The sequence below is a fragment of the Procambarus clarkii genome, chromosome 18 (genome assembly GCF_040958095.1).
Source record: "Procambarus clarkii isolate CNS0578487 chromosome 18, FALCON_Pclarkii_2.0, whole genome shotgun sequence".
Lineage (NCBI taxonomy): Eukaryota > Metazoa > Arthropoda > Malacostraca > Decapoda > Cambaridae > Procambarus > Procambarus clarkii.
The window spans coordinates 26,368,769-26,386,313 of NC_091167.1; the positions used below are offsets into that span (position 1 = coordinate 26,368,769).

A 17,545-nucleotide genomic window follows, 5' to 3' on the forward strand; every position below is an offset into this window, starting at 1 on the left:
CCTCATAGTTTCCTACTGTGCTTCAAACTCTCACTGTATCTTGTACTACCACTTCCCCAATATTAGTACTGTACTTAAGACATATCTTTACCAGTGTAATCACCTCTGTCAATTTATATTGTAGTTATTTGTTGATATAAAACGTTACTACAATGTACCTTTTTATCTTACCTGACATGTTAGATACAGGACCTGCCCGAAATGCTATGCATGTTTGTGGCTTTGCAAGAATGTACAGATACCAATCTTATGTAATATCACCTACCATTTCAAGTAGAAGGTACCTTCTTGTGAATAAATTATTATTATTATTATTATAGCTATATTATAAGAATGTCTTTTCTGTCAAAAATTGGAGGCCAGACAATAGGGACTAGCCTTACCCAAATTTGCATGGGGAATAGTTTGGAGTATGGGACAGACATAAGCTGGTCAGGGTAGGCATGTTAAATACTTAAAAAAAAATACGAGCCTGAAACTTACCCCCATGCCACATCTTTTTTTTCATGAAATCGCTTGAAGTCTTAAATTAAACCACGAATGTGATGTCTGTAGGCTTTATAGCTTACTTGAAAACAATTAACTCAATTAATTTGATTGAGTGATGAAAATAGTAGTTGGGAAGATGGTTAGTGGTGAAAATAGCTCTGTAAAATTAATGTAAGTATTTAGAGAGGGAGAGAGAGACAGACAGACAGACCCGGGCAATGCTGAGTACTCGCTCCCAGTATGTAAAATGGAAATGTCTCTGTTTCAGGTAGAAGGCCAAACATGGAGGGAGGGGGAGAAAAGGAAAGTTGAAGAGATTGGAGGGAGTAGTGGGGGATGGAAGAGGATCTAATGCCTTTCAATGGGATCTAAATGAGCACTCATTTAGGCCTTAACTTAACATTTGGTTCATCCCACAGTGCTAGTTCTGCTTACCAAAAATGGTCCACTAGATACTCAGATTAGTCGCTGAAGCTTCAGCATTCAAGCAAGCTTGGCATCTATCCTGAGGGAAACTTAAGAGGGAACCAGTCACTAGATGGCTCAGAGAGACTTTTGCCCCTATACCCAGCTCCGACAATTGATTTGCATGTCAGAATCGCTACGGACTTCCACCAGTTTCCTCTGGCTTCATCCTGGCCAGGCATAGGGATGGGAGAGGAGTGATGTGTGGAGAGGTAGAATGGGGTGGAGAGACTATCCCAGGTATTGCCACCGGGTATCCACACTAGTATATATTCTGTATACAGTACTGTATATAGAAAATGTCAGTTTAAGGATGGAAGCTAGACTCTTGGGGCTAGCCTCACCCAACTTGGCAGGGAAAATGATCTGGGGTATAGGTTGGACATACACATGTTGGGATTTGCCTAACGTCAATGATTTAAGAAATATCAGCATTTATAGAGATCCCCCTTGCAATTTTCATGGAGTCAGGTATAAATTGTTTGGTGTTTTTCCCTAAAAATTGTATTGATTCATAATATTACATTTTCTGAGAGACCTGTAGAGTCGTTTCAGTCCTTTTTAATAAATTTTCTGAGAGGGTAAGGTTTGGCGAAATTTCTATATTTGACTCAAATAACAAAATTATAATCATATATAATTCAATGAAATACCATAAAAGAACATTTTTGAAATTATGTTTTTCATGAAAACTCAGTTTGCTAGGCAACTGTGGTGTGGCATTCATTAAATTATATATACAGTATATATGTATGTATGTGTGTGTGCGTATATATATATATATATATATATATATATATATATATATATATATATATATATATATATATACAGTATATATATATATATGTCGTACCTAGTAGCCAGAACGTCCTTCTCAGCCTACTATGCAAGGCCCAATTTGCCTAATAAGCCAAGTTTTCATGAATTAATTGTGTTTCGGCAACCTAACCTACCTAACCTAACCTAGCTTTATCGGCTACCTAACCTAACCTAACCTAAAAAGATAGGTTAGGTTAGGTTAGGTAGGGTTGGTTAGGTTCGGTCATATATCTACGTTAATTTTAACTCCAATAAAAAAAAATTGACCTCATACATAATGAAATGGGTAGCTTTATCATTTCATAAGAAAAAAATTAGAGAAAATATATTAATTCAGGAAAACTTGGCTTATTAGGCAAATCGGGCCTTGCATAGTAGGCCGAAGTGCGTTCTGGCTACTAGGTACTGTACGACATATTATATATATATATATATATATATATATATATATATATATATATATATATATATATATATATATGTGTGTGTGTAAATCATGAAAATTAACACGTGATGAAAAATGTGACAGTGTCAGACCACGGAGGAAGAATTGAAACAGGAATTTCCTTAAGCACTTTCATATATTAATACATCTTTAGAAGGAATGATATATAAATCAAGTATTGGACAAATATATAGGTAGGGGAGAGAGGTGAAGTGAGGTGAGGTACAATGAAAAATTAATGGGAATTAGGTGGATATAAATAAGAGCCGCATAAGAAATGCAGAAGGCCTATTGGCCCCGTATTATCACTTAGTGATAATTGTGTCATTTATAAAATACCTTGTAAAGACTGTAATAGGTTCTATGTTGGGCAAACATCTAAAGATTTGAAATGTAGAATTTCGCAACATAAATACTGTACTCTGTAAAAACATGGTCTAATGCTTTGTTTGTTCATTTGTCAGAAAATTCTCACCAGATTGGAAGATGGCTTCTTCAATAACGAATTGTAAAATCACTTTCAATAGGAACATAATTGAATCTACTTTAATACAGATTACAAAAGAATATATTTTGAACATTAGCAGTGGTTTATATAACTTAGATCCATTTTTGATTTATCAATTAAAGGGCGATTTGAATAGGATCATTGATACACATTTGTCTCACTAATTCATTGTAAATATTTACTATCTTATGCTATTATTATCCATGTGTGGGCCTATTGGTGGGTATAAATAGGAGTTGCCTCGTATGGGCCAATAGGCCTTCTGCATTTCTTATGTGGCTCTTATTTATATCCACCTAATTTCCATTCATTTTTCATTGTACCTCACCTCACTTCACCTCTCTCTCTCCTGCCTATATATTTGTCCAATACTGTACTTAACACTTTCGCGCTCTCGGCGCTCAAAAAAAAGCAATACCCCAGATGCTTTCGGCACTTCGCCCGCCTACGCGGTAAGACCGAAAAAGTGTACACTCTTTTGACTGTCCTGACAATAATTGAAGGCGCACGTATTTAAATTTGGTATCACTGTGTTCGCAATGAAATTGTCTATAAGACCATACCTATAAAATGCCGCCCAAGCATAAGGAGTATCAACACCAAATAAAAAACTATGCAGATCACTCGCCGAGAGCGCCAAACAGCAACAAAATGTTTCCATTCTCTTAATGGTTGCGAAGCCTACAGTTGTCCTACATCGCTAATTTTGGTATCATTGGAATCGCAATAAAATTCTCTACACGGACATATGCATATGAATGTTTAATATAGGTAATTGCCCACCCGCAAGAGTGTGTGAAGTGGAGAGTAGTTAGCCGCGAGCGCACTGGCGAAAACACAGGGGGGAAATGATGCTTGGAAAGTTTATATGTTTCCTGACCCTACTTTTCTATGTACGTATTTCTTTTTTATACCAATGTGTTCGCAATAAAATTTTCTATAAGTTGAAATGTATAACATTTGTACAAAGCATGTGTAAGAAAAGCGCCAAATATAGAACCACGTCGCTCAGTATGCGTTCGCGGCAGAAACGAACGCATTGTTTTCGTTCGTTTGATGTTTGTCATGTTTATACTTGTTGAAACATTTTATAATTTGTATGACAGTGATCGCAGTAAAATTCCCTACACAGACATATACATAACACATACAAATATTTCCCACGTGTTGGATATATCAACGGCTAACGGGAACCCACTGCCACACGCTCGCCACACCCCCAAACATACTTTGTGTATTTTTTTTTTTACTCATAGAAGTTTATGTGATATAATATTCATTCTGGTACCAAGAAATTCGCAAATAAAACGTATATAATCTGAGAGTATCCCCATCCATATCGGTTAAAAAATGGAATTTATAGAAATATTTTTTCGATGGACGAGAAAAGTAGGCTGTTATGCGGAATCGTAAGAAAAAACGGCGACGAGTTATCTCTAATATAAAGCGCGAAAGTGTTAACTTGTAATATAACTTATATTATCTGTTTACGGGCTCACCATAGCCCGTGCTACATGGACAGTTCGTCCTGAGTAGCTAAATCTTTAACAACAACATAACTTGTAAATCATTCCTTCTGAAGATGTATTAATATATGAAAGTACTTAAGGAAATTACTGTTTCAATTCTTCCTCCGTGGTATGTATGTATGTATGTATATATATACAGTATATATATATATATATGTGTGTGTGTGTGTGTGTGTGTGTGTGTGTGCGCGCGTGCTCGGAAAATCCACAGAGAAACAGAAAAGAAAGGTGAACGTTTCGGCCTTGTCAACACCAGACCGAGTCTGGTGTTGACTTCATCGGCCGAAACGTTCATCTTTCTTTTCCGTTTCTCTGTGGATTTTCTGCTTACAAATGATCAGTGTTTCGTGATTGTCAATTGCACATATTAATATATATATATATATATATATATATATATATATATATATATATATATATATATATATATAATATAATATAATTATGTGCAATTGTATGTTTTCTCATGAACTCACCCACTGCCAATTAGAGGTTAGATGTGATAAACTACTACTATCCAGTTTTCCAATGATATTTAGTATGGTATCTTGGATTGTTAAAATAATATAGGAATTTATCAGTCGGTCTTGGTGTAAAGGTAATTAAAGCATGTTGTTTTTATACATCTCTGTCAGTCTCATCAATCCACACTCTTAACTGAAGGAAACGTAAAGATGGTTGTCTTCTAAATGCTGAACTCTTGGCATCCTCAATTACTATAATATTTTGAACATTAGTGACTTTCTTTTTTTTTTTTTTTACTTTAGAAGTCAAATGATAAAAAATTTGCAAATCACATAAAATAATATGCACCAAAGGCAGCTGTACCACGAATTGGGCATTATTTTTGTTAAGAGCTCAACAGATGTGAAATTCAATATGCAAGTGGATTACGTACATTGTTTATCAGCCTTTGAAAGTTTTTAGGTGTGTCAGAAATATATATATTCTTGTCTTGCCCTCTTCCTTATCAGTGGCATGTTGAAAATGTGTAATTATTATATAGAGTATGTTGATAAATATATATTTATAAATGACACACTAACTGGGGCTAGGGTTAATACATGGATTAGTGTCTTATTTCCAACCCACCCATTCATTCCAATGTTCCTTGCAGTTTGATTTTTTTAGAGTACTGTATTGCAATTTATCTTTCATACAAGTTTTAATATACAGTTTAAAGTGTTTTTAAAATGTTTTAATCTATATTGATAGGTTATACAGTTCTGTAGTCTTAATTTGCATTGATCTGCTAAGCAGCAAAATATGGTCTTAAATTACAATTGCACTCACTGACGTACTCCATTATTAAGTTAAAATTTATTGTGATGAGTTCCATATATTTTTTCCTCGTTGTTACATCTTTATTTGAAGTTTGTATTAACTATCATGAAGACATTAATAACCTGATCTTGGATATAAACTAGGTAATAAGATAGCTTTATTGCAAATAAACAGATGTAAGTAGGGGACCAAGCTATAGCCAATGAAAATATGCAAATCAGTTTGGCACTTATTCTTTAATTAAGGTGTAGTTGTTGATTATTAGACAAATAATGCTGCTAAGTTCACATTAAGTGTTTTCTATAATTAAAGGTAAAATGGGCTAAGATCATAACTAGTTTTTTTTTTATTATATGGCTTGGTTGGTTTCAATCATTAATAATGCTTACACAAAAATTTACTCATTACTTTTCTCGTCCTAATGTCAGCACAAGTAATATATTTTATTCCAAGTAATAATACAATATTATTTTTCTGAAGAGTGAAATATAGGTAAAAAAGAATCCAAAATATATTTAAACCAAGAAAAATAAAAATAAAAAAGGCAAATATTACATTGTAGTATTACAGAAAAGTTAAATGATTGAGGAATTAAACCGAAATGCAGCGTTGAATGTACAGTAATGAAATGCCCATTTATAATGAACCACTCAGTAGCTTCTCAAGGCATGAGGAAACCCCCCAACCCTGTAAGACCCGCAACCATTGTATTTTCCGTACCAAGAAAATCTCACCAAGAAGCAATGGAGAAGTTTGTAATCCTGATGATGATAATGTCAACAGTTGTTATTGTGGAAAAATCACCTTTTAGATTCTTACCTGCCACCAGATGGCAGCCCAAAGAATCAGATATCTCAGTAAGCTACCCAGCTCAATCACGAATCATCCAAAATTAACCCCCTCTAACTGTATGGGAAGATAATAAGGCGCTATTGAGTGGCCTACAAAGAAGAGACAGTTTATAACATTCAACACTGGATTTCTGGGAAGGCTCCATCAGGAGCTATTATTGATGCTATTTCACAATGGAGCCTCATCAGAGGAGGCCAAATCTGAAAAACAAACATAAATTTAAAACAACACATGAAGATGGCTAGAGCTTACCACTGGAGAGAGTAGATCAAAGAGATGTAAAAAAGCAATGGTACTCAGCACTAGACCAGACACCCAAGCATATTGTGGCCGAGGAACACTTTACAAATAATGAAGGCTAATACTCAGACCTCCAGAAACCCTTTGGTCTGTTATTTCCCATAGACATATTGGTGAAGAAGGCTGACAAAATCTCAAACCCATGGAATCATTAGAACAGAGGTATGCAGTATGTCGGGCAGGCTAAGCTAGACCACCGTCTGAGTGACCTGGGGCAGACAAACTTTAGAACAAGGAACCAGAGAAAACAGCCGTAACCAACAAAGCATTAACGTACACTCCAGAAATGATGTGCATTTAACATCAAAACATAGTGAGAAGACAAAGAGCATGATGCCACCCAGGCTGTAACCAAATGTCAATAACCAATTGAACAGGTACACTTGAGGACAGCCAAGATGCCTTCCAAAGCCAGAGGAAGGTCACATTGTTCATTGACTACTGTGCAAAAATCAGATGAAAGCAGAAGAGGCCATCCACAGGCACATTCAACATGCTGAGAATGTGAACTTCATGTTGGACTAAATCCCAAGAACTTCATGTTGGACTAAATCCCAATAAAATGAACCAAGGACTGCTAAAAAATAACCTGACGAACTTGGGACACACAAGGTCATCTGGAAAGTTGCAAATATACTTGTTGATATTAACAGGTTAAGACTGAAATATGGCTCTAGTGTGTGTGTCACCATGGGAACAAAGAACAGATGGGAAACACCTACTGCAAGGCCATCACAGTGATCACCACTTGCCAAACAAATTTCCAGTGACTGCAGATGAGTGGAGTTAGATGGCTGTGCAAGACTCAAAGGCTCTGAAGGTACGGAGGGCCACACTCACCGAAGACCGAGACACGACACTTTACGCCCAAGCATCTTGGGTGTGTGTCAAAAGGCACTTGGACATTCCATCACCACACCATTACTGGGGCATGCAACAATAAGATTAGTGGAAGGAACCATACTGCCCACCAAACCAGGTAAAATGCCTCTGCTGGTAGAACTGCAAGTGCCCGTGGAACCTATGCCACAGAATCCCTAACTGAGCCAAGAGTCCGACTTCTCGACTGCCTGGAAGCCGAGTTTAGGTTCTGAATCACATCGGAAACATTTAGCTAAACAGTTGAAAAGTTGTACAGACACTAACACCTGTACAACCTCCATTTCAAGGAACAGTAGAGAACAGGATACTGAAAATCAAAGGAAGAGACCAAGTGGAATCCTGGAGAGAATTCAACACTGCCTGCCATGAAGTCTGGTGAGATGCACAGAAGTCCATCACCGCATCTTACTAAAGCAGTGCAAGTAGCTTGAGCATATTATCTGCTGCACGGACCACAAAGCAGTGGCCATCGGGTTTGACAACAAGGCGTCCAGACTCCAAATGCAACTGCCCAGAAAAGATCTGCATTGCACAGACCCTGAGAATATATGCCAACTTGAGACAAGCCTTGTGATCCATTGCCAACAATGACTTGGACTACTTAGGCACTAAGACATGGATCTGCTTGCCCCAACCTCACATGGCAAGGCCAGCACATATAAAGCAGCACTGATTGCCTTGAAGGAAAAACCTAGATACACATGAAACACTTAAGCCAACATTCTTCCAGTTCCAGTCTAGTGCCTGATTACAGAAAAAAACATACCACTTGGCCTGCTAAAATTAGCATTCCATCTACTGGCTTCGGAGAGGGACCAAAGCTGATAGTTCCCTGAAGCGAGATACAATACCTTGAACAGAGACAAATTGAGCCCTGCAGGGAAGATAATCCTGGAAGGGCAGGGGCAATACAAGCTAGTATATCAGAGAAGGTAAGGGGCAGGGCACTGCAAGGTGAATACCAGGGAAGCACTAGTATTGCTTCCACTACAATTCATTACAAACTGAATATTGGTATAACTGACCACTACAATTGGAGCAAACTGACAACTCACGGTACTCACCAGATGGGTGGAAAAGAAAATGTGAAGCTAAATATGGAACAAAATCAATTAATGGCTCCACACCATTGATTGTTTCAGGGATAGCCACAACCACTTGTCTTCAGGTCAAAATTTGACAGCTCTTTAAAGCTGAGTGTCATCAGATATGAGCCAAGTTTGTGAATGAGCTGGCTGACTGGTCAAGACCCTGGATCACCTATCTAGTGGCAGGCAAGCATATTTAGGCATTGCTTTTGTTGCCGTAACTTACAGTTTGGAATGTAGATGAGAGATATTTCATGTGCTTATGGATGATACTGTACAGCAATACAGTATACAGTTCCAAACTATGCACAATAAAATTATAATATACTGAGGTGAGAAATGTGTTACAAAGTAAAAAATCTAATGAAAAGTCGTGGTGCTATAAGCTCAATTAGGGACCACAGTGTAAACATCAAAGGCCCATGACTTGCCAACAGGTTCACATTAACATTATCAGGGTTCCAAATTTGTTCAAGTAGATGCTTGTTTTGGAGCAATGGTTTGCTTTCTGGTAGGGTTTTCCTGGTACTGTAGTGTAGTGATCTCTGATCCCCAGGCTTCCCTTAGCCTCTTTGATGAGGCCAGGTTCTGGTCCCAGTCACTTGTAGGCACTCCTTGGCTAAGGTTGTAGCATTTGGGACTTACTGATGTGGCCCTCCCAGAAAGTGTGATTTACAAGGTTATAAATTATTTTTGGTGTGCACACCAGAATGAGGTAAGTTGATGTAGTAACAACCACTTAACATTCATTTGTAGCTGTGATATAAAAGAGTAAGTTTGCCTGTATCCTAAAGGTACATGTATTTGAAAATCTTGTCTGTATATTTATTTGTCATGTTACCAAGTACAGTAAATGAATGGTATCTGAGTGTGAAATACAGTGACTTCAAAAATCTGGGCTTCAAAATTCTGGAATGAAAACCTTAAAAATTCTTTAGGATTTTACTATGAGAACAGTTGTTCAATATCAGGAAACCTACCCTTAATTATCACGAATTTTTAACATGGGAAAAATTCAGATAGATTTGACATTGTTAATACTCAGGCTTGATTCCCAGTGTACCTTGTGGTACAAACATATCTATCTTTTAGAATTCCTTGAAAAGTGTATAATAAGTTTACATTGCAACCATTCTCCATTGTACTTAATCACCTCACTGATACTTTAATAGACCAAATTCTAGGTACACAACTGTTTTATGATTATCATGTTATGTTTGTTACTGTAACAAATCTTGAATAAACAATAGAGTTATACAAATACTGTACTAATTCCAATGGATTTTTTAATACTCTTTATGAATATTGTCACTGTAGGTTAACTTGACATTAAACACGGATTGTAACGAAATCTTCCCGCCCCATAGATCCTATGGCTATCCTATGGCTACTGACAAAGGAATGACTTTCCTGATTAGTGTAACATCTCACTTCCTTGAGCAAGGATTCACCAATCAGGAGGCAGGATGTATGGCCTTACCAATACTTGACCATGTTCCTCTTTTAGTTTTTAGTCCTAAGCAGTATACAAATTCCCTTTCTTTCCCAAATGTGGGGTCAAAGGTCCTGGCTATGCAGTTAGTACAGGCCTCCTTGCTACACTTGTAGCTAAAATTACCCTCTCTTGTTCCATCCTCATTTGCTACCAAGTGAACAAGTGTCTACTGGTATAAAACTTTCTCATAATCAACCACATGTCTTATACAAACCTGTGGCTGATACAGTACAGGTATTTGGATCCCTTGAGGTGAGGGCTTCGGCCAGATAATCGACATGGCTAGTTTCCGACTGGAAGGGAAGTCTACTTCATCTGGGAGAAGGATTACTATTATTTTTTATTTTTTTTATTTTTTTTTTTTTATTTTTTTATACAAGAGTTCTTACATTTTTGTACAGCCACTAGCACTTATAGCATTTCAGTAAATCCTTAATCCTAATTTTCACACACACATCCCCACACATAGCAGCTGTCTAACTCCCAGGTACCTATTTATTGATAAGTGAACAGGGTCATCAGGGTGAAAGAAACAACCCGTTTATTTCCGCCTCCGTCGGGGATCAAACCCAGACCCTTAGGATTTCAAACCCCGAGCGCTATCCACTTAGCCATCAGGCCCCACTGGCCAACAGGCCCCATGATGATGGAAAAAACAACTTCTTACAATATTTAACATGTCTTGGGGTAAGATTGTATGTTTTGTATCTTTAGTTATTTTTGGGCAAGCTCAATCAGTGGTGGAATTTTGTTTATTTTTTTGTTTATTTATATATACAAGAGTTCTTACATTCTTGTACAGCCACTAGCACGCATAGCGTTTCGGGCAAGTTCTTAATCCTAATATTCCCTGGAATACGACTCAATGATTTGATCTCTGTACCCCATTTTTCCCTACTCCTGTGAAGGGGCATGCCATTTTGAAATGGTATTTGCTTCCAATGGGCTGAGAAATCACAAGAGCATGGTGTACTGTGAATGTCCCTTGGATATCAGTGCCAAAGATGATTCTAGCCTCAAAGGTTCTACCCAAAGAGTGGCTTATTATTATACTTAAAGCTCAATTTTTTATGTAGCTATTCCAGTCCTTCTGACACAGTATGAGTCTGTCCTAGCCCATGTGAATTTTACTCTGTGCTGGTGCCGTCAACCTCTCATTACTCCAGGAATTTTCATAGATTTATCTTTGAATACTGCTTCATTTACAAGTACAAAAGATGTTTACCAGGAAGAATAGTTTTGCTATATACCAGATATGAGGAAGAACAGATATCATAATATACACCAAATGATAAATTGATGTTAAAAGTGATCATGGCTGAAGGGGAAAGGAGGCTGGTCAAGTGTGCTGTTGGCACACATTGTTTTGGGGAAAAACTAAAAGTAAAGATTTTAGAACAAATCCACAAGGGCCGTGACAAGGATTCGAACCTACGTTAGCTACGACATGGTCAAAAGAGTTGAAACCAGAAGTTCTACTGAACTTACTTGGATCCTGCAGCCTCTCCGAGACACAAACCAGGGTTTTACACAACTCCCGCAACTCCTGGTTTGTGTCTTGGAGAGGCTGCAGGATCCAAGTAAGTTCAGTAGAACTTCTGGTTTCAACTCTTTTGACCATGTCGCAGCTCAGTCGATTAAGGCAGCGTCTGGGATGATCTCGGATATAGGTTCGAATCCTCGCCACGGCCCTTGTGGATTTGTTCATTGATGCATCACGCTATTGTGATTTCTGTGTGTAATAAAGATTTTAGAATTTATTACCAGGAGAGAGAATTCTAATAGAAAAGAAAATGAAAGAGAAGCGTTCAGTGTCACAAATTTCAGTGAGATAGTTCAGACAGTTTGCAAGGATAAATATGGACTTCCTAAAAGGTTACATGCACACTAAAAGGTCACAGTACACCATGCTCTTGTGATTTCTCAGCCCATTGGGAGCATATACCATTTCAAAATGGCATGCCCCTTCACAGGAGCAGGGGAAAAATGGGGTACAGAGATCAAATCATTGGGTCATATTCCAGGGAATATTAGGATTAAGGTCTTCCCCGAAACGCTATGCGTGCTAGTGGCTGTACAAGAATGTTTAAATCCCTTAACATGCTATATATTAATTCCCTCCACACATTCTCTTGTGTCAACTACATTTACAAAACCCTGTTCTTAAATGCAAACCATGCTCTGAAACTCTCACTGGACAGATGTAATAGGACCCATTATCACCACACCAGAAATAAATATATCTTTGATATCCCCAGGGTCAAACTTAATCTGTGTAAACACTATGCAAATAAAGGGACCTAGTCTATGGAACTCACTCCCTAGTGAATTGAAAAGCTGTCAAACTTTTGCCTCATTCAAAAACAAAACCAAAAAGTACCTAATTTCATCTTCGTAGTTTCCTACACTAAGCTTTAAATTTGCTCTGTATCTAGTGTTACCCAATCTCCCAATCTTTATGTACTTAATCCTAACAACTTTATCATTGTGTTCATTGCTGTCTTCTTTTATGTGCTAGCCATATGCTGTATTGTGCCTACTAATTTTTGTTAAACTACCATTCAAGCTGTCATTGCAATCAACCTGAGCTACCTATGTGTGTTAATATACCTACAATTTTCTCTCATCTTTTATTTTTTCTTGCTATGTAACTGTTATCATTTTTTTAAATTTTGCTAGTATTTACCTACTTAAAATTTTCTTAGATTAAGGACCTGCCCAAAACGCTGCGCGTACTAGTGGCTTTACAAGCATGTAATTACTATGCTATGTATCCTCACAATCCCAATATACCTTCTTGTATACATATAAATAAATAAATAAAATAAATAATAAATAAAAGGTAACTTAAAAATTAAAAATAATACTGAACAAATCCTTGTTTATATATTGAGTTTGCACTTATCAAAAAATATCTTAGCATTTTGCTAAGAACTGAACCAAAATTTAAAAACAAAATTTTTTAAAACCTTGTATGGTCCCAAAATGGTACATAATACTATAGTCCAGATTTTTGAGGTCACACTGTAATCAGATTAAAATTAATAAGTGCCTCTTACACCTATCAGATTCTGACTATTATGCTGCACAGTATGTGTGTATTATGAGTTCTTTTCCCTGGAGTTCCTAAGCAATTCTCTTTATTCTTGGTATTACTTCTATTTTTGTGTGATGTACTGTAATATAAAAATTTACATAAATTTAGGTAAATATTAAATTTTATTTTTAGTATTTTAGAATACTAAAAGGAGAGGTTAATGTAAATTCATTTGGTATTTTTTGTATTAATTTTAATTTTAATATTAGTATGTAACCAAAACCTGTATTATTTACAAATCACATGCAGTATATAGTAGTGTTTATTACTTGAAATAATAACTGATTGGCAAACTTGATCATAAAAATTTAATATGCAACTCAGATATGAAAAATAGAATGGAAACAGAACATTCCATCTAATAGCAAATTTCATTTTTGGTACAACTTGGCAAGGAAATACTGTATATATAAAATCTTTAGTCTGATGCATTGACATAAATTAAGGCTCCTACATACAATTTTGTTAAATGTTGGGGAAAACTAATTTTTGTTATCTTCATACAAATAGAAGATCTACTATTATTAAACACACATATGAATGATTGGCTACCTTCAGATGATTGTGTGACTTAGTATATGATGTATTTTAATTATTTACAACTGTTATCCTGCTGGTTGATAATGAGAAGTTTGTATTTTGTGCTGTACTGGATTCTGGCAAATATTTGGTAATGGTATGTGAACTGCATACAGTAATATGAAATAGGGATACAGTACAGGATTGTAAGTGAAGTAAACCTAGTGATTGTAACAATGATGTTTTATTGTAGTTTATGAGGAAAGAATACTAAACTAACCCATTCCATGAAAATGGTGTTGCCCAAGTGGAACTCCACCTATATACAAGAATCCCATTACGAGCTTCCCAGTAAAAGACATTTAGTTAGACTAAGGCATGAAGCCTCAAGTGATCCATCCAGAGACATATAGCTGTATTTAGTAAGGAACTGATACCAATACTCATTAAATAAAATATTATGACTAAATAATAAAATATTATGACTAAATAATAATGAACGATAAATTATTGTTGTTGTTCTTACCACTGTTTTGTAGATGCAGTAGTAAATCTTTAATTTTTTGTGAAGAACACTAAGACAGCTGCATAGTACAGGTAATGCTTTTGTGGTTCTTTCTTTAGTGTAATGTTTTAATACTGTATTCACTGTAGAGTAGCTACTGAGATTCTGATGTGCATCTTGTACATAAACATTTCAGAATTTTTAACTAAGTACTGTACCATAAATTACTATAAAAAAATATAATCATGTTTTGAAGGAAAAGAATGTTTAATAATGATTCATTAATATTCTGATCTTCAATATTAATCAACTTAAACGTAGATAAAATAATATAGATATACTGTAATTTGCTTTAAAAATTGGTAAATCAATCTAATAATAATTAAATATATGCTTTAAGCCATTGCTGAACAAACTCAAGTCAGTTGAGTTCAAAGATATTTAGTCAAACACGTTTTGAAATTGTTGGAAGTGTATGTATGTGTGTAATTATCTAAGCATAGTTACAAGATGACAGCTGTGGAGGGGGGATGGGGTTGGCAGGGTGCATTTGTCATTAGCCAAGTGTAGTTACAGGATGAGAGCTACACTAGTCATGTCCCATATTTCCAATATTGTACCCTTTTTTTTATCATATAGTGCTTTGAAACCTACTGACAGTTTTGGCATCCACTGCCTTCTCACTGAACTTGTTCTAACCCTCGGCCACTGTTTGCAAAAGTGAACTTTCAGATGTTTTTTTGGCATCTTTGTTACATTAGCTATGGCCTATTGTTCTTGAAGCTGCAGGTTTCAAGAAATTTTCTTTGTCAATTTTGTTGATTTCTGTTACTACTATATTTTGTATGTAGTGATCATATTGCCTCTTTTTCTTCTATCTTCTAGCTTTGGTATACTTCATTTAACACCTCTAGTCTCTCGTCAAAGCTCATGTTTTAGGTTCTGGAAGCTATTTATTTTCATATCTTTGCATCTTTCCCAGTTCATTGATGTGTTTCTTGAGATAATGGCACTATACAACCGTTATGAATAAATTGGGTCATGAACAAATCTTTTAATATTTTGCCATCAATGTATTTAAAAATTGATTCCAAAGTTTGAAAGCACAGCATATGTTCCTCACAAAATGTTCTCTATGTGATCTTCTGTGACAGCTTTCTATCCAGAACCAAACCTAGATCTCTTAATTTATCAAGGTTTTTAAAGCCTTTTCACATAATTTGTAGGTTGTGTGGCTTATTTTCTCTTTTTCCATATTCCATACATGGCATTTATTCACATTAAATTTAATCTGCTATATGTTGCTTCATACACTTATTTTGTCCAGGTCAACTTGTACTGCATGACAATCATAAAAGTTTATCTTCCCAAGTAGCAGCTTGGTATCATCAGCAAAGATGTTCATATAATTCTGTATTCCTTCTGGTAGATAATTGAAATAGATAATGAACATTACTGGTGTTAGAACTGAATCGTGTGGTACTCCACTAGTAACAGTTCTCCAGTCATCAGTGCCTCTGACTACTGGCCCTCATTTTTCTGTCAGAAATGTTGTTATGCATGTTAGAAGTCTTCACATCATCCCTCCAATAAGTTCCAGTTTCCAAAACAATCTTTTATGTGCGACTGTCAAAAAACTCCGTTAGATCCAGAAAAATGCAATCAACCCAACCATCTCTTTCCTTTAAAATCTCCGTCATATATATTAAGTAGATTTCTTACGCAAGATCTTCCTGTTAGAAAACCACACTTATATTATTTATTTATTTATTATTTATTTATATATATACAAGAAAGTACATTGGGGGTTAAGAGAGAACATAGAGTTTAAGTTGAAATTACAATATTGTAAAGCCACTAGCACGCATAGCATTTCAGGAAAGTCCTTAAATTAACCTTAGAGCAAATCCTTAAACTAACAGAAAGTTTTAGAGAAATAAGAGTAAAATTGATAAAAAGTGTTTAACAAGTACTTTACAGCTTTACTTTACAAGTACAGATGATTTTAAATAGGATAATTAAAGTAAAATTGTAAAAAAAAAATGTTTACAGGTACATTGCAAGAATTTTTGACACAAAAGCAGATCAGAACAATACACAAGAATAACAATACACAATAATGAACAAGGAATCCCAAGTACAATTAGGAAAACATCTAAGGGTTATACATTGGATCACTGAAGCACAATATGAGGATCATTACTAGGAGTAATGCAGTAGAATATGCACTCAATACAACAACCATGATAACAGATGATCTAAGATAACAATGGTGAAGAATATGGCTTAGGTACAAAGAATGGGGGATTGGGTAGCACTAGAAACAGTGTGAAGATAAAGCTCTAGGTAGAAGACTATGAAGATGAAATTAGGTACTGTTTGGTTTTATATTTGAATAGACAAAAGTTGGATAGCTTTTCAGTTCATTAGGGTTCATTTCTCTCTTATGTTCTACCCATTTGGTTTTAATTATTTTTCTAGTGTTTTGACTATCACCCAAAGGAGCAATGGTTGCTCCTTTTGACCCAAAGGAACAACGGTGTCAAGCTCAACAAGCCACAATGTAGGACTGAGAACAGGAGATGCTTTTACACCCGCGGGGTTATAAACCCATGGAACCGCCTACCCACCGAAGCAGTATATGCCAAAACTCTATTTAAATTTTAAAGTCACTCTGGAAAGATCATCAGCACAAATAATAATAATGGGGGAGACCTTCGACAAACCGCCGTCTTCCTGACCTCGTCGAGGCCACTAGAGTAAATCAGGTAAATGATGTCACACCACAAATGTGTGGCCCAACACGAGACAAGTCTCCACCAGCGCCGGCCCTGAGGCACGGTTGCCAGGGCCAAATTGCTGAAAGTAGCGAGCTGACGGTCTAAAAGTAGCGAATTTGTAATAGAAGTAGCCCATTTTTTTTTAAGTAATTAATACGGGTTTCAAAGTAATATATTTTGATATATAGAGTACACTACACGTTTTTAATTGTTCTGTTAATATATCTCTGCAAATATGATAATAAGATAACTTACCAATATTTACTGTATGAAGCATAATGGGTGTGGAGTCCTTCGACCACGTCTTCACAGTTGAAAATTATCAAGATCTTGATAAGACAAAAAGCCAAACTTAAAAATATTTGAAAAACTAATCTGCAAGCACCTTTACTCTTATCTAGTCAAACACAATATACTTAGCTCTTGCCAATATGGCTTCAGACCCCAAAAAGGCACTAACGATGCACTTATTAGTATGATTAACT

General features: G+C 36.0%; 1 long non-coding RNA gene across 2 annotated transcripts in view; it reads right to left on the reverse strand.

Moving 5' to 3' along the window:
• Positions 1-17,165, reverse strand: part of LOC123754323 (uncharacterized) — a 58,208-nt gene extending 41,043 nt beyond the window's left edge. The window contains exon 1 of one of the 2 annotated variants that reach the window (XR_006772375.2): positions 16,996-17,151. This is a non-coding gene — a long non-coding RNA (uncharacterized lncRNA). Of the gene's footprint in view, positions 1-16,995 lie in introns of both variants that reach the window. The other variant, XR_006772374.2, reaches the window with a different exon arrangement.
• Between the last annotated feature and the right edge of the window lie 380 nt (positions 17,166-17,545).